Raw genomic sequence first — 26,930 nt, forward strand, 5'->3', positions numbered from 1 at the left:
TCATTGCCTGAGGGGTAGCATCATTGGCTGAGGGGCGACATCATTGGCTGAGGGGCGACATCATTGGCTGAGGGGCGACATCATTGGCTGAGGGGCGGCATCATTGGCTGAGGGGCGGCATCATTGGCTGAGGGGTAGCATCATTGGCTGAGGGGTAGCATCATTGGCTGAGGGGTAGCATCATTGGCTGAGGGGTTGCATCATTGGCTGAGGGGTAGCATCATTGGCTGAGGGGCGACATCATTGGCTGAGGTGTAGCATCATTGGCTGAGGGGCGACATCATTGGCTGAGGTGTAGCATCATTGGCTGAGGGGCGACATCATTGGCTGAGGGGCGACATCATTGGCTGAGGTGTAGCATCATTGGCTGAGGGGTGACATCATTGGCTGATGGGCGACATCATTGGCTGAGGGGCGACATCATTGGCTGAGGGGCGACATCATTGGCTGAGGTGTGACATCATTGGCTGAGGTGTAGCATCATTGGCTGAGGGGCGACATCATTGGCTGAGGTGTAGCATCATTGGCTGAGGGGTAGCATCATTGGCTGAGGGGCGACATCATTGGCTGAGGTGTAGCATCATTGGCTGAGGGGCGACATCATTGGCTGAGGGGTAGCATCATTGGCTGAGGGGCGACATCATTGGCTGAGGAGCGACATCATTGGCTGAGGGGCGACATCATTGGCTGAGGTGTAACATCATTGGCTGAGGGGCGACATCATTGGCTGAGGTGTAGCATCATTGGCTGAGGGGCGACATCATTGGCTGAGGTGTAGCATCATTGGCTGAGGGGTAGCATCATTGGCTGAGGGGCGACATCATTGGCTGAGGGGTAGCATCATTGGCTGAGGGGCGACATCATTGGCTGAGGTGTAGCATCATTGGCTGAGGGGTAGCATCATTGGCTGAGGGGTAGCATCATTGGCTGAGGGGTAGCATCATTGGCTGAGGTGTAGCATCATTGGCTGAGGGGCGACATCATTGGCTGAGGGGCGACATCATTGGCTGAGGTGTGACATCATTGGCTGAGGTGGAGCATCATTGGCTGAGGGGCGACATCATTGGCTGAGGTGTAGCATCATTGGCTGAGGGGTAGCATCATTGGCTGAGGGGTAGCATCATTGGCTGAGGGGCGACATCATTGGCTGAGGGGCGACATCATTGGCTGAGGGGCGACTTCATTGGCTGAGGTGTAGCATCATTGGCTGAGGGGCGACATCATTGGCTGAGGTGTAGCATCATTGGCTGAGGGGCGACATCATTGGCTGAGGTGTAGCATCATTGGCTGAGGGGTAGCATCATTGGCTGAGGGGCGACATCATTGGCTGAGGGGTAGCATCATTGGCTGAGGGGCGACATCATTGGCTGAGGTGTAGCATCATTGGCTGAGGGGTAGCATCTTTGGCTGAGGGGTAGCATCATTGGCTGAGGGGTAGCATCATTGGCTGAGGTGTAGCATCATTGGCTGAGGGGTAGCATCATTGGCTGAGGGGTAGCATCATTGGCTGAGGTGTAGCATCATTGGCTGAGGGGTAGCGTCATTGGCTGAGGGGTAGCGTCATTGGCTGAGGGGTAGCATCATTGGCTGAGGGGTAGCATCATTGGCTGAGGGGTAGCATCATTGGCTGAGGGGTTGCATCATTGGCTGAGGGGTAGCATCATTGGCTGAGGGGTAGCATCATTGGCTGAGGGGTAGCATCATTGGCTGAGGTGTAGCATCATTGGCTGAGGGTCACATCATTGGCTGAGGGGCGACATCATTGGCTGAGGGGCGACATCATTGGCTGAGGGGCGGCATCATTGGCTGAGGGGCGACATCATTGGCTGAGGGGCGACATCATTGGCTGAGGGGCGACATCATTGGCTGAGGGGCGACATCATTGGCTGAGGGGCGACATCATTGGCTGAGGGGCGACATCATTGGCTGAGGGGCGACATCATTGGCTGAGGGGCGACATCATTGGCTGAGGGGCGACATCATTGGCTGAGAGGCGGCATCATTGGCTGAGGGGCGACATCATTGGCTGAGGGGCGGCATCATTGGCTGAGGGGCGACATCATTGGCTGAGGGGCGACATCATTGGCTGAGGGGGCGACATCATTGGCTGAGGGGCGGCATCATTGGCTGAGGGGCGGCATCATTGGCTGAGGGGCGACATCATTAGCTGAGGGGCGACATCATTGGCTGAGGGGCGACATCATTGGCTGAGATGCGACATCATTGGCTGAGGTGTAGCATCATTGGCTGAGGGGTAGCATCATTGGCTGAGGGGTAGCATCATTGGCTGAGGGGTAGCATCATTGGCTGAGGGGTAGCATCATTGGCTGAGGGGCGACATCATTGGCTGAGGTGTCGCATCATTGGCTGAGGGGCGACATCATTGGCTGAGGTGTAGCATCATTGGCTGAGGTGTAGCATCATTGGCTGAGGGGCGACATCATTGGCTGAGGGTTGACATCATTGGCTGAGGTGTAGCATCATTGGCTGAGGGGCGACATCATTGGCTGAGGGTTGACATCATTGGCTGAGGTGTAGCATCATTGGCTGAGGGGCGACATCATTGGCTGAGGGGCGACATCATTGGCTGAGGGGCGACATCATTGGCTGAGGTGTAGCATCATTGGCTGAGGGGCGACATCATTGGCTGAGGTGTAGCATCATTGGCTGAGGGGCGACATCATTGGCTGAGGTGTAGCATCATTGGCTGAGGGGTAGCATCATTGGCTGAGGGGCGACATCATTGGCTGAGGGGCGACATCATTGGCTGAGGGGCGACATCATTGGCTGAGGTGTAGCATCATTGGCTGAGGGGCGACATCATTGGCTGAGGTGCGACATCATTGGCTGAGGTGTAGCATCATTGGCTGAGAGGCGACATCATTGGCTGAGGTGTAGCATCATTGGCTGAGGGGTAGCATCATTGGCTGATGGGCGACATCATTGCCTGAGGGGTAGCATCATTGGCTGAGGGGCGACATCATTGGCTGAGGTGTAGCATCATTGGCTGAGGGGTAGCATCATTGGCTGAGGATAGCATCATTGGCTGAGGGGTAGCATCACTGGCTGAGGTGTAGCATCATTGGCTGAGGGGTAGCATCATTGGCTGAGGGGTAGCATCATTGGCTGAGCGGTAGCATCATTGGCTGAGGGGTAGCATCATTGGCTGAGGGTCACATCATTGGCTGAGGTATAGCATCATTGGCTGAGGGGTAGCATCATTGGCTGAGGGGTAGCATCATTGGCTGAGGGGCGACATCATTGGCTGAGGGGTAGCATCATTGGCTGAGGGGCGACATCATTGGCTGAGGTGTAGCATCATTGGCTGAGGGGTAGCATCATTGGCTGAGGGGTAGCATCATTGGCTGAGCGGTAGCATCATTGGCTGAGGGGTAGCATCATTGGCTGAGGTGTAGCATCATTGGCTGAGGGTCACATCATTGGCTGAGGGGTGGCATCATTGGCTGAGGGGTGGCATCATTGGCTGAGGTGTAGCATCATTGGCTGAGGGTCACATCATTGGCTGAGGCGTGGCATCATTGGCTGAGGGGTAGCATCATTGGCTGAGCGGTAGCATCATTGGCTGAGGGGTAGCATCATTGGCTGAGGTGTAGCATCATTGGCTGAGGGTCACATCATTGGCTGAGGGGTGGCATCATTGGCTGAGGGGTGGCATCATTGGCTGAGGTGTAGCATCATTGGCTGAGGGTCACATCATTGGCTGAGGGGTGGCATCATTGGCTGAGGTGTGGCATCATTGGCTGAGGGGTAGCATCATTGGCTGAGCGGTAGCATCATTGGCTGAGGGGTAGCATCATTGGCTGAGGGGTAGCATCATTGGCTGAGGTGTAGCATCATTGGCTGAGGGTCACATCATTGGCTGAGGGGTGGCATCATTGGCTGAGGGGTGGCATCATTGGCTGAGGGGTAGCATCATTGGCTGAGGGGTAACATCATTGGCTGAGGGGTAGCATCATTGGCTGAGGGGTCACATCATTGGCTGAGGGGTAGCATCATTGGCTGAGGGGTGGCATCATTGGCTGAGGTGTAGCATCATTGGCTGAGGGGTCACATCATTGGCTGAGGGGTAGCATCATTGGCTGAGGGGTCACATCATTGGCTGCGGGGTGTCATCATTGGCTGAGGGGTCACATCATTGGCTGAGGGGTAGCATCATTGGCTGAGGGGTCACATCATTGGCTGCGGGGTGTCATCATTGGCTGAGGGGTCTTCTCCTCACTGCTCATAACTAAAAACTGCTCTTCTATGTGAGGATTGATAAATAAAAGCAATTAGAACCAGTAAATGTAGTTTTATATGGCATTTTGCCTCTCTGTTAGAAAGTGTGAGAAAATTATATATCTTCGCCATAGGTTGACCTTTGACCCCCACTGTAACCATGGTAACCCCTTAATTATATATAATAACATTGACCCAACGGGTCATGGGTCATCTAGTATAATTATAAAATTGAAATCTTGCGTGTTTGTATGTAACATTCGATCGGTCCGGGGGCGTGGCTTACCCCTTTGAGAGAGTAGTAATATCCACCATTTTATTAACTCGCATAGCTTTGAGGCCTGTTTTGTAGGCCCGTGGTGTCTTGCTCTCTCTCTCAGTTTTATTTCAAATCAAATTCGATATATCATTTCATTTTTCACAGTCGCTAACATCGTTTTAGACTCGGTTGAAAAAAAACGGGAAGAAAATCCGATGAAAGTTTCCGTTTAAAGAACGAAATGAATTCTGAAAGGCTTGTATCTTCAAGGCCATTGAGTCTGTTTCACGCCTTTATCTTCAATCTAAGTCGCCATCTGATTTCATTTTTATCGATGGTTTTAGACTCAGTAAAAGAAATAATTGAGAACATTCACGCACACACGGGAAATTGCAGAGATATATTTTAAAAATCGCGCCACGTTGATATACGAAAATACACCGCCTAAAATAACAGGCATACAGTATATATCTTCGTCATTGAATTCAACATTATTACCCGGAAGTAAAATATGTTTCAGGAAATTACCGAGAGATATTTCTTCGATTTTTTTTATTATTTATATGCGCATACACTTTAAATAGGTTTATTTGAAATCTTTAATTTTCACAATGTAATTTATTTGTCATTTGATGATCGGCAAAACGATAGCACAAACACAATACTATTTGCAGGAAGAATGTCGTATCAACCCTCCGACGGCGCTACGGACGCGGACAACGAATCACACCTCACGTCTATGGACGCGAATAGCAACATCCGCACGAATCAGTCATCAATGATTTTCATTGACGCGCCTGGAGGCACAGGGAAGACGTTTCTTATTAACCTGATTCTCTCTAAAGTGAGCGCGAGTGGAGAAGTTGCCCCCTGCGGTGGCCTCATCTGGCATAGCTGCTACCCTCATGCCTGGTGGAAGAACAGCGCACTCAAGGTTCCAAATCCCTCTGACACCGAGGGAAGATGGCGTATGCAACATCGATAAAAATTCCACTATCGCAGACCTCTTTCGAAGTACAAAACTCACGTGTGGGATGAGTGTCCAATGATCAGGAGAGAGAGTTTCGAGGCTGTGGATCGCACGTTGCGTGATGTATGTGACAAAGACGAGCCTTTTGGAGGGATCTTGACGATATGCTGTGGTGATTTCCATCAACGTGATCGGAGATAAGGGCCGAAATCACGTGTCACAGGTAAGTGATTTAGAACGCTGGAGAGGTGAGCCTTATGCTGGCTTGTTGGCCCAAATAATCTCCCTGATGATGTCCAGCGTTCGCTTTAGTTCTATTCTCATATCTATTCAAACTGACATTGACCCAATGGGTCATGGGTCATCTAGGGGTAGCATCATTGGCTGAGGGGTAACATCATTGGCTGAGGGGTCACATCATTGGCTGAGGGGTCACATCATTGGCTGAGGGGTAGCAATCATTGGCTGAGGGGTCACATCATTGGCTGCAGGGTGGCATCATTGGCTGAGGGGTCTTCTCCTCACTGCTCATTACTAAAAACTGCTCTTCTATGTGAGGATTGATAAATAAAAGCAATTAGAACCAGTAAATTTAGTTTTATATGGCATTTTGCCTCTCTATTAGAAAGTGTGAGAAAATTATATATCTTCGCCATAGGTTGACCCTTGACCCCCACTGTAACCATGGTAACCCCTTAATTATATATAATAACATTGACCCAACGGGTCATGGGTCGTCTAGTATATATATATATATATATGTTGCTATGTATTACGTATGCAGACGCATTTTTTTCTTTTTTACTTCAGAAATAATGCAAAGATGAAATCTGAAATCAAACATTTATGGGGGGTAAGCGTAAGTGGAGGAGAAAAATGTGTATATATATCCATATATTGTTACGAAAATTATGATTTCCATGGATACAGTTATTTTAATTATGTTGTGTATTACTTTTTCTCATAGTTCCATTGGAGTGTAAATATTATGTTACCAGGCCATGCAGAAGAAATGTTGGTTGGGTAGCACCAAGCAGGTGGTATTTTATTTTGTTGTAGGTAATTAATTTATTCCGGTCTTTTCCCCACAACCTGTGCGAACTGCCAAACCGCAGGCAGACTGAACATTTCAAAATGCATTTACATGCCCCCTCAATATGGCCGTCTGATTGGTGGTCTCTTTCAAAGAGGAATTGAGGGTGGATCCTGGGGAGACAATTTAAGGGGACAGAATGCCAATAGTTAAGATATTTGGGGAGATTTGGAGAGAGAGTTGAGGAGTGAGAAAGCACAGCAGTACAATTTAAACAGAAAAGGGTTGTGGGAAGAGGTTCAGATTTCAGAGGTGGTTCATCAGGCAGCCACAGGTACATCCGGCAGTTGTGTTTGTTGTTTAGCAACATTTGCATTATTTTCCATGAGTCTGATTCAACTGTACAATGTTACATGCTCCTGATGCTACTAATGCTCTCTCACCTGGACACCGTATGGCAACCTTCACTGTTTAACTGAAACCCTACCATCACTCCTGCAATCCTTGTGCCTTTAATGACTTGAGGGCTCTTCTGCCTAAGCTCTCTGTGAAACTGCATGCTGCCACCACCCTGAGGGCACTTACTCTGCTCCAAAAGATCATCATCCAGTGCAGTGCAGTGGTCCCGCAAGCAGCATCGGCTAAAACAGTCATCTTCACCTCCAATTTGCTCTTCTCATTTCATTCCCAGTGTCCTCTTGATCTCGGAATCCTTCTATCATGCCTGACTTACGTCATTACTTTTATTTCCTTTTAATTCTTCCAACCCCATTTTATTTTATTTCTTACCCTTTGTCATTGATCTCTCCTGCTGGTCCATACGATAGTAATATATGGTTATAGTTGTATTTATTATACTGTGGTTTTTTTTCTTCTTGTATACTTATAATAAATTGTTCATATCAAGGGGTCTTACAAATTCGGTGTCATGGTGAGGATCAAAATAATTTGAGAGATTAAGAGAACTTGTTTTCACTCAACCAAATTTGTACATCTTTTGGAGTTCTGTCCTTGGGGCATTGCAAATTAGCACTTTTTTTTTTGTATACAAGATCGAGGCTCGTGTAAGAGCTAACATTAATCACAAAAAAAACTGACACATGAAACCTATGATAAAGGGAGCGGGAGACAAGATGAGGAGAGAGAGCGAAGCACACAAGTACAACAGTAGAGAACAGGGACATCGGGATATCTGTGGGAGGGAGAAGGCTTGGGGGGAGGAGGCATGGGTAGGGGGGGGAGGGGTTGGAGAGGTATAAAACACATGGACACTGCTAGGACGTCAAGGAAAGAAGTTGGTATTTCAAAAAAGTGGATCTGGGGTGACGTTTTTGGATGGGGTACACGGTATAAAGCAAATGAACACTTCCAGAAATTGCAGGAAAGAAGTTGTGGATTGAAAGAGGTGGATTTGGGGGGTTTTAATGGGGGTAGAAAATATCAAGGTTTTGGATGGGGGAAGATAAGAGATGGTGGTGGTGGTGGTGGTGAACAGCTGTTTTAAAGACCTGGAGGGAGGAGTGGGATTGAAGAGAGTGAGGGAGTTTGTTGCAGAGGCGGGAGAAAAGAGGAATGAAAGAGTGAAGGTGAGCAGAGAGTCTTCATTTTGGTAGTTCAACCATAAGAGGGTTGCTGGCAGATCTTGTGCGACCTCCAGGAATATTTGGGGGAAAGAGCTGGGGGAGCTAGGCCGGAGAGGAGTCGGTAGAAGACAGAAAGACCACCAACCTGCCTGTGGTGAGTGAGTGAAAGGCCCTCACAATCAGCTTCATCGCGGGAGATTCCAATGATTCCGAAAGCTTTGGTTTCAACAGCGTGAAGCCGAGCTAGGTGTGAGGTAGGAGCACCAGCCCAGAGGGGAGAGGACAGAGCACAGACAGAGCTGGGGGAGCTAGGCTGGAGAGGATTCGGTAGAAGACAGAAAGTCCACCAACCTGTTTGCGGTGAATGAAAGGCCCTCAGAGTTAGCTTCATCGTGTGAGATTCCAATGATTCTGAAAGCTTTGGTTTCAACAGCGTGAAGACGAGCTAGGTGTGAGGCAGGAGCACCAGCCCAGAGGGGAGAGCAGTATTCCATTGAGCTGCGGATGAAAGCCTTGTATGTGTTGAGGACCTCAGGTGTGCCAAGGAAGGACTACACACGACGGAGGATGCCCAGTCGGCGACTGGCTTTGGAGGCCAGTTGGAAATGTGGTTTTCCCAGGAAAGATGATAGCAGATAGTGAGACCCAAAAGTTTGAGTGACAGAACTTCTTGGAGAGGGTTGTTGAGAAAGTAGATGGGAGGGTTGTCCAGTCGGTCTTTTCGGAGAGACATAGTGAGAGTGTGAGATTTGTCAGGATTGAAAGACGTGTTCCACTTGCTTGACCAGTCTGTGAATTTGTCAAGGTCTGCCGAGAGTGAGGAGGCTGCAGACTGCCGGTCTGAGGTTGGAGGTTGGAGTGGCAGAGAGGGGAGTCCCTGAGATGCACCCTGAGGTGCAAAAAATGAGTTTGTAGGTAGCTACATGTTTGTACACACCTGTGTGCACACACACTCTTAGGTCACTTCGGACTTCGGTCACTTCGGACACTTCGGACTCTTAGGTCAACCCTTGTCCACATCCTGATTCATTCAATTCCCCTTTTAAATACTACATTACTTTCACCTCACTCCCCATCCCAAACCCCTAACACCTGCCATGCTTACATGCCATGCCAACGTCTTCCATGCACGTATTCTTATCTACGAGCAAAGGTACCCGCCCTAGGGGCGGGGCTTCAATTGGGAAGCCCAAATGAAAAGGTAAAATATCAGAAATTGAAGGCTTTTTTATTTTAAACGATTCATATAAACATCCGTTAAATCATATCACACGCAAATCATCAAAATCTAAACAGTATCTTACTATAATTCACCAAATGTCCCACAGTGATCGATACACTATGATCGTGATGATCGTGATCGTGAATCGTGATCGATAATCGTAATCACAATCGCTATGTCGTATGTACTCCCGATACGTGTTTCCTTCAGTTGAAATGGGTTAGAATTCTCTCAAGCAGGGATTCAACCCGTGTCCTTATAAAAGGTCTTTGTCCGAGGTCACCGAGTTCGATCGGTGCAGCTGTGCAGCGGTCGGTGCAGCCGTTTGTGCGGCACCCGGGAAAACAACATCGTCACAATGAGAACATCGTCACAATGAACGTTATGTGAACGCGAATGTTATGCGGGAGTCCAAACCTGAGAATGCTGGAGACCAAAGCTGAAATTGGGAAAACGAAATAGCCTATTTTACTCCTGGAGATCCCAGGATTACCCACCCAAAATATCGTGGCGATCGGTTAGGCAGTTTTTACGGTACCTTCGAACGGACAGACAGACAGACAGGCGGACGGGCATTTGGTGAATTATAGTGAGATAACAAATCTCTTGGACAGTGTCCGAGTTCTACAAGCTGATTATTCCTGAGAAAGGGATTCAAAGCCACGACAATGGCAATGGGAATTGTTCGGACTGGCAACCGGACTTGTTTGGACTGGCGACAGGACTTGTCTGGACTGGCGACAGGGCTTGTCTGGATGGGCGACGGGACTTGTTCGGTATGGCGACGGGACTTGTTTGGAATGGCGACGGGACTTGTTTGTTATGGTGACGGACTTGTTTGGTATGGCGACGGGACTTGTTTGGACTGGCGACAGGACTTGTTTGGACTGGTGAAGGGACTTGTTTGGACTGGCGATGGAACTTGTTTGAACTGTTGAAGGGACTTGTTTGGACTGGCGACGGGACTAGTTTGGACTGGCGACGGGACTTGTTTGGACTGGCGACGGGACTTGTTTGGACTGGCGACGGGACTTGTTTGGACTGGTGACGGGATTTGTTTGGACTGGCGATGGACTTGTTTGGACTGGCGACGGGACTTGTTTGGACTGGCGACGGGACTTGTTTGGACTGGTGAAGGGACTTGTTTTGACTTGCAATGGGACTTGTTTGGACTGGCGATGGGACTTGTTTGGACTGGCGATGGGACTTGTTTGGACTGGCGACGGGACTTGTTTGGACTAGCGACGGGACTTGTTTGGACTGACGATGAGTCTTGTTTGATCTGGCAACAGGACTTGTTTGGACTGGCGACAAGTCTTGTTTGATCTGGCGACGGGACTTGTTTGGACTGGCAACGGGACTTGTTTGGACTGGCGACGAGTCTTGTTTGATCTGGCGATGGGACTTGTTTGGACTGGTGACGGGACTTGTTTGGATTGGTGATGGGAATTGTTTGGACTGGCAATGGGAATTGGCAGCATTAGTTGGTGGTCGTTAAAGTTCGTACAGGGTCCTTTGCGAAGAGTAGGTGAGCTATCACTGGCATCCTGGCCAAAAAATCCTGCACTATCACTCAGGTATCCTGCATCTGCATGGATTGTAACCCATAGCCAAGAAACTGCTTCAGCAAAACGACACTGTATAGAGAGTGCATCATGGTGATACAGGGTGTCCTCGGGTTGTCCCGGTTAACGTTATTTCGTTATAACGTCTATAATTAGACATCAAGGCTTCAGAGAACGTCGTGATTATTTACCCATACCTTGGTATTACGTCGTAGAGATAAATGTGTTTTTTATGAGATAAATTGATCCATTTAACGTCGTTTCACTTAAAGTTGTGGTTTTCAAGAATGTAACAAGGATGTTAACCATGGACAACGTGTAATTTTAATCCATGGAGGATTCAAAGCATACCTGTGGCCCAAATATTTCCTCTGATGTCTCATGAGGTCTGATAGAAATATTATGAGAATCTCATGAGACTTGTTTTGTTTTTGTAAGATAACTCATGCAAGACCATTGGAACTTAAGTGAGGGTGCAGGTTCACAACCACGAAGGTTCACAATTCCAGCTTGCGGCTCACCGCAATATCATGTCATCTCCCATTTACTTTTCCCTCTTTTATTCTCAACAACCTTACTTACATGTCATGTTTATATATCCAACGTCCACCTGCTTGTTCCGTTCCGTTGGCAGAAACCCCATCATCCTTTGCTATTTTGCCCCTCCATGAGCCTCGTTATTGCATTTGAAAAATGCAAATGGAACATCTACTCATGTTGCCTCATGAAGTGAAATAAAATGGCACCAGAAGCAATTGGTCAACCTTAAGTAATGCTATCTACTGTACGCCCTACAAGCCAACAACCAGAATCCTACTGATTAAATTCAAATTGTAATCTGTCTTTTCTCATTTGGATGCAAAGCAATTCTCATATAACACACACACACACATTCTCTCAAGTCAAAGACATTCTACAGGCTGGCAGGTATTGCTAAAAACTATACATGTATTATTTAATCCCCAATTTCTGCAATCCATTGATAAGGCACTTAAAATACTCCAAAACGAAAAGTTTGAAATGCGCATTAAGCGCAGAGGTGGTTTGACAAAGCCTGTGGCTCTGGCACTCTTTTAATGGTGGAAAACACATGATAACATAATTAAGTTGATAAAGCCATCACAGAAACCTGCTAGTCTAAGCTTTGGGAAGCTTTTGCTGGTTCAGCAAATTCCTCACCTCTAATCCACCAGGGAAATCCAGTCTGTTGTGATGTCTAAGCAGAAATAACTTTGCGCTTATAAATTATAAATTGTATAAATTTCTCATCTGTGCCTCCAAAATTTGTCGCATTCATGTTGATGAGGGACGAAGTGAGGATGCAGCACCAATTGTCACAATATGTATACATTGGCGGAACCGCTTTATCTTGTCAAAAGGCCATTTGGCCCATCATGCCTGCACTGCATCAATACTCTGTTTATCCAATCTATTGGTCATTCACTCCCAGAGGGAGTAGTGGGGAAAACAGTGCCGCAGGCACATGGACAACACCGAGGTGGCACACTGATACACATATAGCATACACACACACACACACACACACACACACACACACACACACACACACACACACACACACACACCTCTGATCTGATGTACCTTCAAAATATAAATACAAATACGTTTAAAAATGTACCTACAAAATACAAATATAAATAAATAAATGAATGTACTTACAAAATACAAATAAGTTTTAAAAATGTACCTACAAAATACAAATATAAATAAATAAATGAATGTACTTACAAAATACAAATAGGTTTTAAAAATGTACCTACAAAATACAAATATAAATAAATAAATGAATGTACTTACAAAATACAAATAAGTTAATAAATGTACCTACAAAATACAAATATAAATAAATAAATGAATGTACTTACAAAATACAAATACAAACAAGAAAAAGAGCAATCAGAGGTTGCAAACCCTCGCCAGGATGTATTTTCAGTGGTTTTTAAGGCTTTTGTGTTAAAACAAATATGGCGGGAGAACCACGATCAGATGAAGTTTTGTACTTGTCAAATTATGACGTCATAATGGAGGAACCTATGACATCATCATTAACATATTTTATTCCCCATGGAGAGTTCTTTACAATGAGCCATGTCTCGATTTTGTATATTCAGCGCTTTCGGAGATATCGAGGTGCAACGTTTTACGGTTTTTCCAAGATGGTGGCCGAACCACGTGACCTATGACGTCATAATTATCATTAAAACATTCTACAGGTGGAGTTGCACCTATGGTGAAAATTTCCTCTCGATCGGACCAACGGTTGCAGAGAAAATCATATTTCTTCTGTGTGGACAAACAGACAGACAAAGAGACAAACAAACGGACTCAAATGCAATAAATACCCTCTCCTCTGGCGAGGGTAATAAATAAATGAATGTTCCTACAAAATGCAAATATAAATAAATAAATGTACCTACAAAGCACACGAATACTGCTTAGATGCGAATGTGCTTACCTCTAGGGTCCAGGTCACCCAGCCAGCTCTTTATATACATATAGGCAGTGGTCCAAGCCAGGTTACCATGATCTAGGTCACCCAGCCAGCTCTTTATATACATATAGGATGCATAGTGGTTCAGGTCGGGTTACCATGGTCTCGGTCACCCAACTAGCTCTTTATATACATATAGGCAGTGGTCCAGGTAGGGTTACCGTACAATCCTCCTTTCCCCACAGCTGAACAAAGATTGTATTTTTTAGAAGCTTTGGGTGTCTCAGGCATGAAATAAATAAAATGTTAACATTGAAAATATAGGGATGCACTATACTAGCTATTTGGGCCCTTTTTAGGAAAGTAAACCCTAAAAATGTGAATCGGGCTCTGTGTCGAACGTGAATTCCGAACCAGTGTAAATATGCTTTTTGGGAGCTTCAAAATGATTGAATGCCACATATTATACATGAAATGAAACCTGTTCATTCTGCTTCATTGTACATATTTTGTAGGTTGATGTTCTTCTGTTCAGTGACCTTGAGCAGGTGTATCCTAATTTTCCTTATATAACTAAGGCGATTTACTCAAATATTCAATGTTTTTTTTTTCCAGGTGGACATTTCAGAGTTACTCTTGCATAACAGGTATTCAATGCCTAATACCTTACATTTGACACCAGAATGAAGCAGCCATCATGCTAATGGATGACGTATCACACTTCTAACAGCATACTTTGCTTCAATATTCTCCTGTCTTCTATTTTCAGATCCACATTCATTTAAAATCAGAATGGAAGCCTTCCAAACGATTATGTTAGACAGCATAGATGTCTTCAACTTTTGATTCAGCAGCTAACATGCCCTGGTTGTAAAGATGCTTTTGTAGAGGCTAACAACTACCAAGCGATCTGTTGTGGGTGCTTAATCGGATGTGAAGTTGCATGTTGCAACAAGAAGTTCCTTGATGTGGCAGGATTCCTCTGTCTGAGTGGCAGACCACCAGAAAGTCTGACGACAATTGACTATTGACTTGTCATTGCTAGTCCCATTACTGATTACAAGAGAGTACAGGAGTGTTTCAGGTATGATGAAGAATCCACCAAGGAGATCAACCAACCTTACAGCAACTATCGGGGATGCCTCTTCGTGGTGGTTGTATCCCTCATTGCAAGTCCGGGGGCATTCTTCCCTGCTGCCTCGATTCGTCAGGGTAGCGCGGTCACGGTTAAAGTGCCAATCGATCCCCATGGACAGGCCCTTTCCCTCTTGTCTCTGTCTCTGTCTCTCTCTCTCTCTCTCTCTCTCTCTCTCTCTCTCTCTCTCTGTCGCCACCTATCGGCCGTCGGTGCGTTGGGTGTAGCGTCATGGCGGCTGTGAGCAACTGCTCTGTGTTTTGGTGAGTCCGTCGTGAGGTTTCCCCCCTCTCCTGCCCTCCCCTGCCCCCCTCCCTCTCCTTTTCCATCCTGTGTGCCTTGGCATTTGTTTTCATCTGTTCTACACCTTTGCCTTCGAGAGAGAGAGGATTGAGAGCGGGCCCATTTTGGGTGCGGCCTACTGGCGTTGACGGCGCGTTTGAAGCCATTTCTGTGCTTATAATGCACGTTTATTTTTTACTTTAGTTCGTTTATTTAGGTTTGATACCCTCTTGTCCGGCTCGGACAAGCGGGGGGGGGGGGGGGGGGGGTATTTTCGCCGGAATGGCGAATGCACGCTCTCGTCGCGATGACTTTGAAGGCTTAACCAGGAAGCACGCGTTTGTGTGCGTGCCTCCGGATGGAGTCCCTGTCGAGGACATCATCCTCGCTGTGGGGAGCATTGTTGGGGATGAAAATATACGTGCAGCTTCGCGTATGAACCAGAAAGTGGTGGTGTTCGTTTCGGACGAGGAACTCGTCCATGACGTGGTAAGTGCGGGAATAACCACGGAAAGCGGTCACTTTATGATGGCGTCGCCGCTATTAACTCCCGCGACGAGAGTGGTTATTTCTAACGTACCACCATTTATCCCAAATGACAAGTTAATGACCGTGCTATCACGGTACGGTAAAATGGTATCGAGGATTTCAACAATCCCTCTTGGGTGTCGGAATGAACGTGTTAAGCATGTAATGAGCTTCCGCAGACAGGTGTATATGGTCCTTCCAGACCGTGGGGACGACACAGGCCTCAACATCACTTTCAAAATTAATTTTGAAGAGGCAAATTTCCAGCTATACGCATCGTCCACCACCTTAACATGCTTTCAGTGTGGAGCGTATGGACATTTAAAACGTTCTTGTCCCAAAGCCTCGTGTGTCAGGTGTGGCAAGACAGGTCACACTGCCATAGTTTGTAAGGAGGAGGTTGCTCTGCTAATGAATACGCCCAGTGGGAGGGAGGTTAACGCTGCTCCACTAATGAATACTCCCAGTGGGAGGGAGGTTAACGTTGCTCCACTAATTGAGATTCCCAGTGGGGTTGAGGTTAACGCATTGCCACCGCTTAAAATTCCTAATGAGGGTGAATCCAGTGTTCCAAGCGTGAACGTATTTATTCCTCCTCAGCAAAATGTTGAAATGGACACTGATAGTAAAGTGGGGACGAGTAAACGAAGGGCTCCGGATGATAGTGACTCATCTGGAGCAGGTAAAAAGGTCGTGCTCGATTTGCAGGCTGTTGGTGGAAAAACTCTTCAGGATGCACCTGGAATCTCTCTGCAAAGCGTGGACCAAATAAATAAAGAGGAAAACCCAGAAAAGAGCATCAGGGTTCAGCCGCTATAACAACGCGCTTCCATTACTCACACAGACGACGTTAATGATGTAAATAATTCAGGCCACGATACCATGAATGGTGCATCATTGATCCAAGCGAATGTCGCAGAACAGGCTGACATCCATAATAAATCTGCCAATATAGCAGATAAGGGTGGAAACATAAATCCACAGGAATGTGGGAATAATGATTTCATGCCATTTGAGGAAATCAGTAATCAATGTGCTGATGTTTCCCAAACACAGCACTGCGTGGACCCCCCACAAGGGAAGGCTAGGTTGCATAGCAGGAGAAGAAAACGGTATTGACCCAGACCCCATTGGACCACTTTCTGATTTATCAGAATCGGAAGAGGAGGTGGAGGTAACAGCATTATCACAATTAATGGCAGATCAAACCCCAACCCCTCCCCATATTGTTCTCTCATTCCTCAATGAAACGTATAGACAGCGAAATGTCATCATTGGGGATCATTTCCCTGATTTGGCTCCCTTTATTCAGGCTGCAAAATTAGTCATAAAAAAATCTGAGGAACTAAACCTAACAAAATCGCAGTTTCATCGACTAAAGAAAATCATAACAAAGGCAAAGAGTGAGTACTCACAGTGTCAGACAAAATTTACTAATGAGTGATGAAGACGCTTAATCTTGCAACACTCAATATAAATGGTGGTGGGGCCAGTCACGTCCGCCAGATCCAAGTGAATAGTTTATTCAAACGGAAACAAGTTGATGTAATATTACTGCAAGAAACTCATATTATTGAGAAGGTTGAACATGACTGGTGCAGCATGTTCAAAGGTAAATGTTTCTTCAGTAATATGTCATCTGTATCTGCTGGAGTGGGGTTTTTGTTAAAACCAGGACTTGTACCTGAATCTTGCCTCTTTCAGGAGGTGATTCGGGGACGTTTTGCCTCCCTAGAATTGGTGATCAATAGCCTGAAGCTTATTATTTTTAATGTATATGCACCAAGTGAGAGTACTGACCGTAAAGCCTTCTTTACTGAAGTGATAAACCATTTAAATTTGTTTGACCCAAATCAGTGCATATGCATGGGGGGAGATTTCAATTGTACGCTAGAGCCCAAAATAGACAGAAATTCACCGGAACCACATCCCGAGTCCCATGGTGACCTCTCCCAGTTTCTTTCAGGTGGGGCTTTTTTGGATGTATGGCGATTGATGCACCCAAATGACCGGCAGTTTACATGGTGTCGATGCTCCAATGGCCAAGTATCCTTAGCGAGGCTTGACCGCTGGTACATCACCCCACGATTAAGGAATATTGTAACCTCCTCAACTATTACCCCTTCCATCTTCTCTGACCACCACATGGTCACGATGGGCCTATCTATCCCTCAATTCAAACGGAGGAGCGCCTATTGGAAATTCAATACAAGTCTTTTGGATGATACCCTGTTTAAGGAAGCCTTTCGCATCCTATGGATAGCTATAGTTGGAAAAAAGCCCCTCTTTGCTTCCACTAACCTTTGGTGCGATAATATGAAAACTCATATACGACTGTTTTGTCAACAGTTTAATTCCCACATCACTCATGAAAGTCAAATCACATTGGCACGGTTGGAAACCGAAATTCTAAAACTGCAAAACAAAATGGCAGAGCAAGAAAATGAGACAAATTATAAATTGCTCCTTGAAAAAAGGACCCAACTCCGGGAACTATTACAGGAGAAGGCTGCAGGACTACTAGTTAGACTGAGAGTAAAAAGCATTAAAGTATCGGATAGTCCTAGCAAAGCCTTCTTTCACTTAGAAGCTGAAACGAAGCCTCCCCAGCTTATTTTATCAGTTAAGGACCCCAGTGGGAATGAAATTACAAGTTCTGATGGGGTAAAAATCACTATTAGAAAGTATTATTCTGAACTATTTGCTAAAAAAGATATATATGAGGATAAAATAAAATGTTTTACCTCCCATCTCCCAACCCTAACTGAGACTCAACGCCTGGAGCTGGATGTGCCTTTAAGCCTTGATGAGTTACAGCGTGCCCTGGTTGGAATGGAATCTGGAAAGGCTCCGGGAATTGATGGCCTGCCAGCTGAGTTTTACATGGAATTTTGGGACATTTTGGGCCCGGAACTATTGATTGTATTCCAAGAATCCTTGCGAAAAGGTGTAATGCCACTAAGTCTAAGGAGAGCAGTGGTGAGTCTTCTCCCAAAGTCAGGAGATCTCCGGCGGATGGAGAATTGGAGACCGGTTTCAATAATGTGCACTGACTATAAAATGGTTTCGAAAGCAATGGCAAATCGTTTGAAAAAAGTCATTGGTGATCTGGTTTTACCTGATCAGACATTCTGCATCCCCAGTCGTTCGATTTACGACAACATTTTTTTCGTGCGGGATTTAATGTATGCTCGCCATGACCAAAATGATTTTGGAATATGTTTTCTAGACTTTGAAAAAGCCTTTGACAGCATTGACCATGTTTTCTTGTGCCATGTTCTTGAAGCATGTGGGTTTGGGGTAATTTTCAGGGCCTTTATAACTCTATTGTACACTGACATCTCCAGTGTAATTAAGGTGAACAATGAACTGGTTCCCCCCATAAAGGTTCAGAGGGGGGTACGGCAGGGTTGCCCAGTCTCAGGTTTGCTTTTTGCGTTAGCAATGGAGCCATTACTTTGCACACTGAGAAAGAATATCTCTGGCCTGACCTGTTTTCCTGGAAGCCCACCAATGACTATATCGGCCTATGCAGATGATGTTTGCGTCATTATAAAAAACCACCAATACATTGTTGCTCTTGTAAAGTCCTTAAGAACCTTTTTCATGGCTTCATCTCTGAAGGTTAATTGGACGAAAAGCAAAGCTCTTTGGGTGCCATACCTTAATAGTTGCCTACCTGTCTCAACACATCTGCCTGCTCTTCCAGAAAACTTGGAGTGGAAAGCAGATGGTGTTGATTACCTTGGTGTGTCCCTGGGCTCTACACAATTTGAGAAAAGGAATTGGGAAGGTGTGACTGGAGAAATAGACAGGAGGCTGAACCTGTGGAAAAGAGCCCTACCGCACCTCTCATTTAAGGGCCGAGTCTTAGTGGCAAACAACTTGGTTGCTACAACGTTGTGGCATCACTTTATTTGCCTGCAACCACCAGAAGTGCTGCTGGACAGGATACAGGCCAAGCTTGTGGACTTTTTTTGGGGAGGCCATCATTGGCTGCGGCCAAGCGTAATATGCCATACTTCATCTGAAGGTGGTCAGAGCCTTGTTCACGTGAGATCCCGTCTCATGGCTTTTCGCCTGTGCTCCATTCAACGCCTCCTATTTGGTGAAAACCTGCCAAACCATGCCTTGGCTTGCCATATTTTACAGCAGGCGGGTAGACTCGGCTATGGTCTCGAAGTATTCCTGACTCACCTTAAGTACGTGAATACATCAACGCTCCCCATATTTTACCAGAGCCTTCTCAGTGCCTGGGAAAGACTTTCCGTGAGCCGTAAAGCGGACACTTACTCCCCAGGGATGTTCGAGGTTGAACCCCTGTTCTTCAATCCTCTCTTCCCTGATGTTCTCAAGAGTCGTCATTTGTGCCAACGCTTTATTGAGGCAGGCATAAACAAAGTATGGCACCTTCGGCCAAACTCCGGTGTCGGGTGGAGGAATGTGGAGGAAATTTCAACCTTGACGGCGATTCGGTCCAAGAGGACAATTGGAACGATTTTGAGGAAAGTTGTTCAAAAACGTCATCAGCTACAGAAACTTTGGACTTGGAATACTTTTGGACACCCCAACGAGTCCCCGTTTCCGAAACTGATTTTTGACTGCTTTCCCAAGGAACTTCCACCTGTTAGCACAGGGACAAGTGTATTGCACGCTGAGAGCAGCAAGAGCCTGTATAGGTGGTGGTTATCTCAAGTTCTTGGTATTCCTCCGCTAAATGGAGTAGCACGATGGAAGAGGCTACTCCCTGCCGGGCCCCCCAATGAACCTGTATGGGAATCAATGTATTGTAAGCTGATTAACAAAAGAACAGGTGATCTTCAGTGGCGCCTTGCCCACTGGATCATCCCATGCAATACATATGTATGGAATTTTGCCACAATATCTGCATGTTGCCCCTTTTGTTCTGTAAATGAGGATGTTTTTCATTTTTTTATTGGTTGTGAAAGACTTTTTCCTTTATTTGAATGGTTAGACTTTGTGTTGTTCAAAATGAATTTCAGATTTATTTTTCGATCCTTTATTTTTGGGCTCAAAAAGAGACGGCAACACAACAAAGAATATGAACTGTTGTGCTTTTTTGTAGCTACAGCAAAGCTTGCTACTTACCTGTCCAGAAAGGAGAAGCGGATTGGTAAGCCCATTCATCAATGCAATGTCATGACGTTTTTCAATGCACTGTGTGCTGCAAGGCTAAAACATGAGTTTGAGTTTTCCAAGATCATGGGTGAAATTGATGGATTTGTAGAAAAATGGTGTTTGAAAAGTGTCTGTGAAGTCCGCCAAAACGAGTTGGTATTATTTTTCTCTTGATTGTTCATAATTTCTACACTTCGTAGTATTGCTGCAGAAGATTGCATTTGTTTTCGGTAAAATTTGAACTGATCAGTGCATGTATCTGTATTGTTTCCTCGCTTCATCGTTTTCGGCTTTGTTGATTTTATACACTGTACATCCATGCACTTTATATTTTTTGGAATAAAAGGACGTCAAAAGTCAAAGTCTCTCTCTCTCTCTCTCTCTCTCTCTCTCTCTCTCCCTCTCTCTCTCTCTCTCTCTCTTAGTCTCTCTCTCTCTCTCTCTCTCCTGGAAGATCTCTCTCTCTCTCTCTCTCTCTCTCTCTCTCTCTCTCTCTCTCTCTGTTCCATTGGTCGTTATGCCGTTATGCATTTGTCGTTCCATTGGTGGTCTCTCTCTCTCTCTCCAAATCTGTCACGGCTCTGACTTTGTGAAGGCAGGGTATACCATCCTGAATGTGGAAGATCTCTGGGTCGCTCCTGGAAGATCGATCGGCTGTCTCCGTGTTTTTCAAGAGAACTGTCCTGGGCTACAAAACAACAACAACCAACCTTACATAATGTTATGTTTGTAGGGGGTAGACAATGATTACCTTAGAGCCAGGTAGAGTGAATAGGTAATATGCTCCGACTGTCGTGAAGAAGAAGAAACCTTGATGTATCATAAGTAGGAAATTCGTTTAGATCGGATGTTGTGTAAGTGTATCTTCGTCCCCATGAGAGGGGTGGGGTATGTTAATTAGCGGGGGATAATGGGTAAATTAATCGCCTGTATGCAATGGCCTCTGTTATGTTTTTTCCTCTGTTCCTTATGACACCAGCAGCACACACAAATAGTAAGAAATCACCCATTAACCACACTAAATAAAAAGCGACCGGAAACCAGGACATTGAGCGCTATCGCGGATAACATTGACTTGGTGAGCGCACAGGCACAAAAGGTCCATGAAGCCACGCCCTAAAGAGCAGTGATTGGTCTGGGATTGATTGGCAAAAAGACTGCCAAGATGGGACTCACTGAAAGGAGCGGATACGGAGACATCGTGAGATGACGTCAGAGCCTTAACTATAAAGGAACGTTCGGCCGAAATTTTCTCCTCTTGCGCAAGGGAGATTCATCACGAACAGCCGTGTCCCAACATTTTGTCTCTGTCTTCTTCTCTCGCTTTCCTCATGGTTTTCTCTCTTGTGTTGGGGTGCTCCGGAGTGAGGGACATTCTTAAAGAACGGGGACATATACGGTGCGCTCTTGAGCGAGGGACATTCATTGGGAGCAGCCACGATTTTGTATCTCTCGGTTGTTGGATCCAGTGGTGAACGGTCGTGTTCCGACATCTTCATTGTGATCGTGAGGAGGAGGAACTGCGGACCAAGAACTGCTGTTTCCCGCGCACGGATGACGAAGACGAGCTCGGCTGGGTGAACGAAGATGCGCGAGGCCGAGTTCGCACCCAAGGCAGTGCAGCCTGTGGCTTTGCCGGCAAGGACATGAGGGGGTTTGACGATTCCAGACGAGGTTCAAGAGCCGATTAGAGATAAATGCCACACAAACGCTTTTTTTTTTTACAGTTATTTTCCCCATTGTTTGTATTTGGGTCTGTATGGGGGCGCTCCAATTAGGAATTTAATTTTATCCTGCATTTTCTTTGTTACCGGCATTTTTGTTAATAAAGCCGGCATTTTCTTGTACATTGTAAATCCTGTGTCGGTTGAATTAATTATTGCAGGTTTGAAGACTGCCGGTGGGTCCGTGAAGGTAAGCTCTTCGGCCTCCCTCCCCGCGCGTATAACGAAGGTCCGCCATTGAATTGAATGCCTCAGAGTTAAAGCCTGTTTGGTCATCTGTGTCGCCCTGCGGTGTTCACCAGAGGGTACTCACACGACAATAATTACAACATTCGACCTACATGTCAAAAGGCTTCGAAGTTCATGCTTGAGGTTTACAAAAGTTGTCTTATTGGTGGTGGCTAGCAACTCTTGCATCACATTTGTTTCAGGCCCTGAAAATTAATGGAGAAAAATGTCATAAGACCACAGCACATAGGCTCAGCCCAAAGCAGTTGTGAACAAAATAAAAACTACTGTATTTGCATTTTACATGTTGGAATTCACAAATACGAAGTAAGGACATTCAACAATGAAACGTCAAATAAATTTGTGGGAGGGAGAGGAGTGGGGGAGAGTGAGAAGGGACAAGGGAGTGGGGAGAGGGAGAGGAGCGGGGGAGAGAGAGAAGGGAGTGGGGGGAGGGAGAGGTGTGGGGGAGAGAGAGAAGGAACAGGAGAGTGGGGGAGAGAGAGAAGGAACAGGAGAGTGGGGGAGAGAGAGAAGGGACAGGGGAGTGTGGGAGAGAGAGAGAGAGAGTGGGGGAGGGAGAAGAGTGGGGGAGGGAGAAGAATGGGGGAGAGAAAAAAGGGAGTGGGGGAGGGAGAGGTTCAATGACTCGTTGAACTTGAGGAAGATGAGCAGCCATTAACAATATATTGTGGCGGACACGATGGCTCGCTGGCACGGTGACATAATTCCGCACACCAAGAGGGTGTCGGCCACGCCTGAGGGGTAGGCATGGCCTCGGGATATACACGGGGCGCGCAGCCCCGAGCACCTCAGTGCAATAGTTGAGCTTTGGAATAAACTCTTTTTGGGTTACCCGCGTTGTTGCTTATCTTCTTGGCAAACAAGTCGTGCGCATAGCACCGCACTTCACTGGTGACCTCGACGCTGGTTCAGCCGCCGCTGACCAACAGAACGCGCCAATGTCAAACAACGCGGTCGCGGTGAAGCTCCCTGAGTTTTGGGAAGCTCAGGCCGAGGTATGGTTCGTGCAGGCCGAGGCACAGTTCCAACTTCGAGGCGTAACGGCGGATGAGACGCGTTATTACCACGTCATCGCCGCCCTCGGGCCCTGCACAGCTGCACGAGTCGTGTCCGTCCTGTGGAACCCACCGGCCGACCACAGGTACGAGGCGCTCAAGGGTCTCCTCATCGCCACGTTCAGCCTCACGGAGTGCGAACGGGCCGACCGCCTCCTGGACCTTCCCGAACTCGGCGACACATGACCATCGGTGCGGATGGATTACATGCTGTCGTTGCTGGGTGACAAAGCCCCGGATTTTTTATTCCGGGCGCTCTTTCTACGCCAGCTACCGGCACAGGTACGCCTCGCGTTGGCCGGTTCCAAAATAAAGGAACCCCGCGCTCTGGCCATCGAGGCCGACAAGTTTTTCGCGGCTTGTGACACGCGGGCGAGAGTCGGTGCGGCCGTCGCGGATCCCGAGGCTGATGCTGCTGCACACCTCGTGGATCCTGAGGCTGATGCCGATGCACACCTCGTGGCCGCCCACCACCACCGTGAAAACTGCGGCCTCCACCTCCGCCGCAAACCTGGTGCCGTTTCCATGCCAGGTTTGGCCACAAGGCTAGGAATTGTTGCCCGCCGTGCTCGTTTGGCAAGTCGGGAAACTGCCAAGCCAGCGCTCGGTAGCGGCCCTGAGTGTCGGCCATTCCGGCAGCCTCCTTTTTGTCACGGACACCTTGTCCGGGCATTGCTTCCTCTGCGACACAGGCGCACAGGTGAGCGTTATCCCCGCCTCCATGTCCGACAAGCGAACCACGGGCCAGGGCCCCGCGTTGCTTGCAGCCAACTGTACACCCATACGCACATTCGGGAAGCGCTGCCTCTCCCTGCGGTTTGGAGGGCAACACATTCAATGGACGTTCGTAACCGCCAGCGTGCCCATGGCATTGCTCGGTGCGGACTTCCTATGTGCAAATGTGTTGTTGGTGGACGTGAAGCACAGATGCCTCGTCCAGGCCGAAACGTTCAGCTCGTTTGCTTGCGCGCTGAGCAGTTCGTTGGGCAGGTCCCTGAGCGGCTCACCGAGCGGCTCGCCAAGCGGCTTGCTAAGCGGTTCGGTCCCGGCGAGGTTGTTCTGTACGCTTCCGGCAGCGGAGGAGTTCACCCGCCTCCTCGCCAGCTTCCCGGCCCTCACGCGGCCCACCTTCTCGGTGGTGGCCATCAAGCACGGGGTGGAACATCACATCCCCACCGTCGGGCCACCGGTCTAGGCCCGGGCCCGCAGCCTTGAGCCGACGAAGCTCGCGGTGGCAAAGGCGGAGTTCGCTATGCTGGAGCGGCTGGGCATCGTACGGCGCTCCAAGAGTGCTTGGGCGTCGCCACTGCACATCGTGCCGAAGCCCGGCGGGGGACGGCAGCTGTGCGGAGACTACCGCCGCCTCAACGATGCCACCACCCCCGACCGCTACCCGGTCCTCACATTCAGGACTTTTCCGCCCGGTTGGCGAAAATGTCCTTCTTTTCTAAGGTGGACCTCATCCACGGATACCACCAGGTCCCCGTCAGGCCGGAGGACATACCGAAGACGGCCGTCATTACACCATTCGGCCTCTTCGAGTTTCGTCGGATGCCCTTTGGGTTGAAGAATGCGGCTCAGGCGTTCCAACGGTTGATGGACAGCATCTTGCGTGACTTGGATTGCGTTTACGTCTACCTGGACGACATCCTCGTCGCAAGCGCGTCCCACGAAGAGCACCTCCGCCACCTCCGCATGCTCTTAGAACGCCTGGGCCAGCATGGCCTGATCGTAAACCCCGCCAAGTGCCGGTTCGGCGTCACCGAAATCGACTTTTTGGGGCACCGCGTCACCAGGCACGGGGCCACCCCCTTACCGGCAAAGGTGGAGGCGGTCAAGGGGTTTCCGCGCCCTGCACGATCAGGGGGCTCCAGGAGTTCCTGGGCATGGTAAACTTTTACCACCGTTTCCTGCCCCGCGTCGCCCAGCTCCTGCACCCCCTGCACGAGGCCCTCCGGGGGAAGCCGGGCAAAGGTGACGTTGTTTGGACCGAGCAGATGGACGCGGCATTCGCAGGCGCGAAGCTCGCCTTGGCTAACGCCACCATGCTCGCGCACCCGGCGCTCGATGCACCGATCGCCCTCACCACCGACGCGTCGGACTACGCGGTGGGCGCGGTGCACGAGCAATGAGTGCGTTGTGCTTGGCAACCACTGGCGTTTTTCAGCTGGCAGCTTCGCCCGCACGAACGCCGGTACAGCACCTTCGACCGCGAGTTGCTCGGGCTCCACCTGGCGGTCCGGCACTTCCGCCATCTGCTCGAGGGCCGTTCGTTCACGGCCTTCGTCGACCACAAGCCCCTGGTCTTCGCGATGGCCAAGGTCATGGAGCCATGGTCGGCCCGGCAGCAGCGTCACCTCTCGGCCGTGTCCAAGTACACGACGGACATCCGGCATGTCGCGGGAAAGGACAACCCGGTGGCGGATTGCCTTTCCCGGTCCGTCGCCCACGCGGTCCACCTCGGGATCGACTATGCCCGGATGGCGGCGGACCAGACCGCCGACCCCGACGTCCAGGCCTTGCGGCCCGCCTTCATGGGCCTCCGCGTCACCGAGGTGCCGTTCGACAGCGCGGGCATGGCCCTCTTGTGCGACGTCTCCCTCGGGCGGCCTCGCCCCATCGTGCCCGCAGGCTGGCAGCGCCGGGTTTTTGATGCCATCCATGGCCTGTCCCACCCGGGCACGAAGGCCTCCCAGAGGTTGGTCGCCGACAAGTTCGTCTGGCATGGCTTCCGGAAGGCCGTCCGCGATTGGACCAGGACGTGCCTCGCGTGCCAGCACGCGAAGGTGCACCACCACACCCAGGCCCCGTTGGCCACGTTCACGGTGCCCGAACGTCGGTTCGACCACGTTCACGTGGACTTGGTGGGACCTCTGCCCCCCTCGCGGGGTTTCACCCACGTCCTCACCATGGTGGACCACACCACCCGGTGGCCGGAGGTCATGACTTTGGCGGCGATGATGGCGGCGGACGTCGCACAGGCGTTCATCGCCACCTGGGTTGCCCGGTTCGGAGCCCCCTCGGACATCTCGTCTGACCGCGGCCCCCAGTTCACCTCGGAGCTCTGGGGGGCGGTCGCGCGGGGGCTTGGCGTCCAGCTGCACCGCACCACGGCCTACCACCCACAGGCCAACGGCCTGTGCGAGTGCTTCCACCGCTCCTTGAAGGCCGCGCTCCGTGCCACCCTCCGCGATGGCGGCTGGGTCGACAGGCTCCCCTGGGTCCTGCTGGGCCTCCGGACGGTGCCCAAGGATGACCTGCGCGCATCCGCGGTGGAGTTGGTCTTCGGACAACCGCTGCGGGTGCCGGGTGAGTTCCTCCCCGACTCCACGGCACCATGGTCCGTGGCGCAGCAGCGCTCCGCACTGCAGGAGACCGCCCGGAGGTTCGCCCCGGTGCCGACGGCGCACCACGGGTGCCCGCCAATGCACATCGCCCCGGAGCTTCGCACGGCGGAGTATGTGTTCGTCTGCCACGATGCCCACCGGACAC

Source organism: Myxine glutinosa, chromosome 2, assembly GCF_964187855.1.
Source record: "Myxine glutinosa chromosome 2, kmMyxGlut1.1, whole genome shotgun sequence".
NCBI classification, from domain to species: Eukaryota; Metazoa; Chordata; class Myxini; order Myxiniformes; family Myxinidae; genus Myxine; species Myxine glutinosa.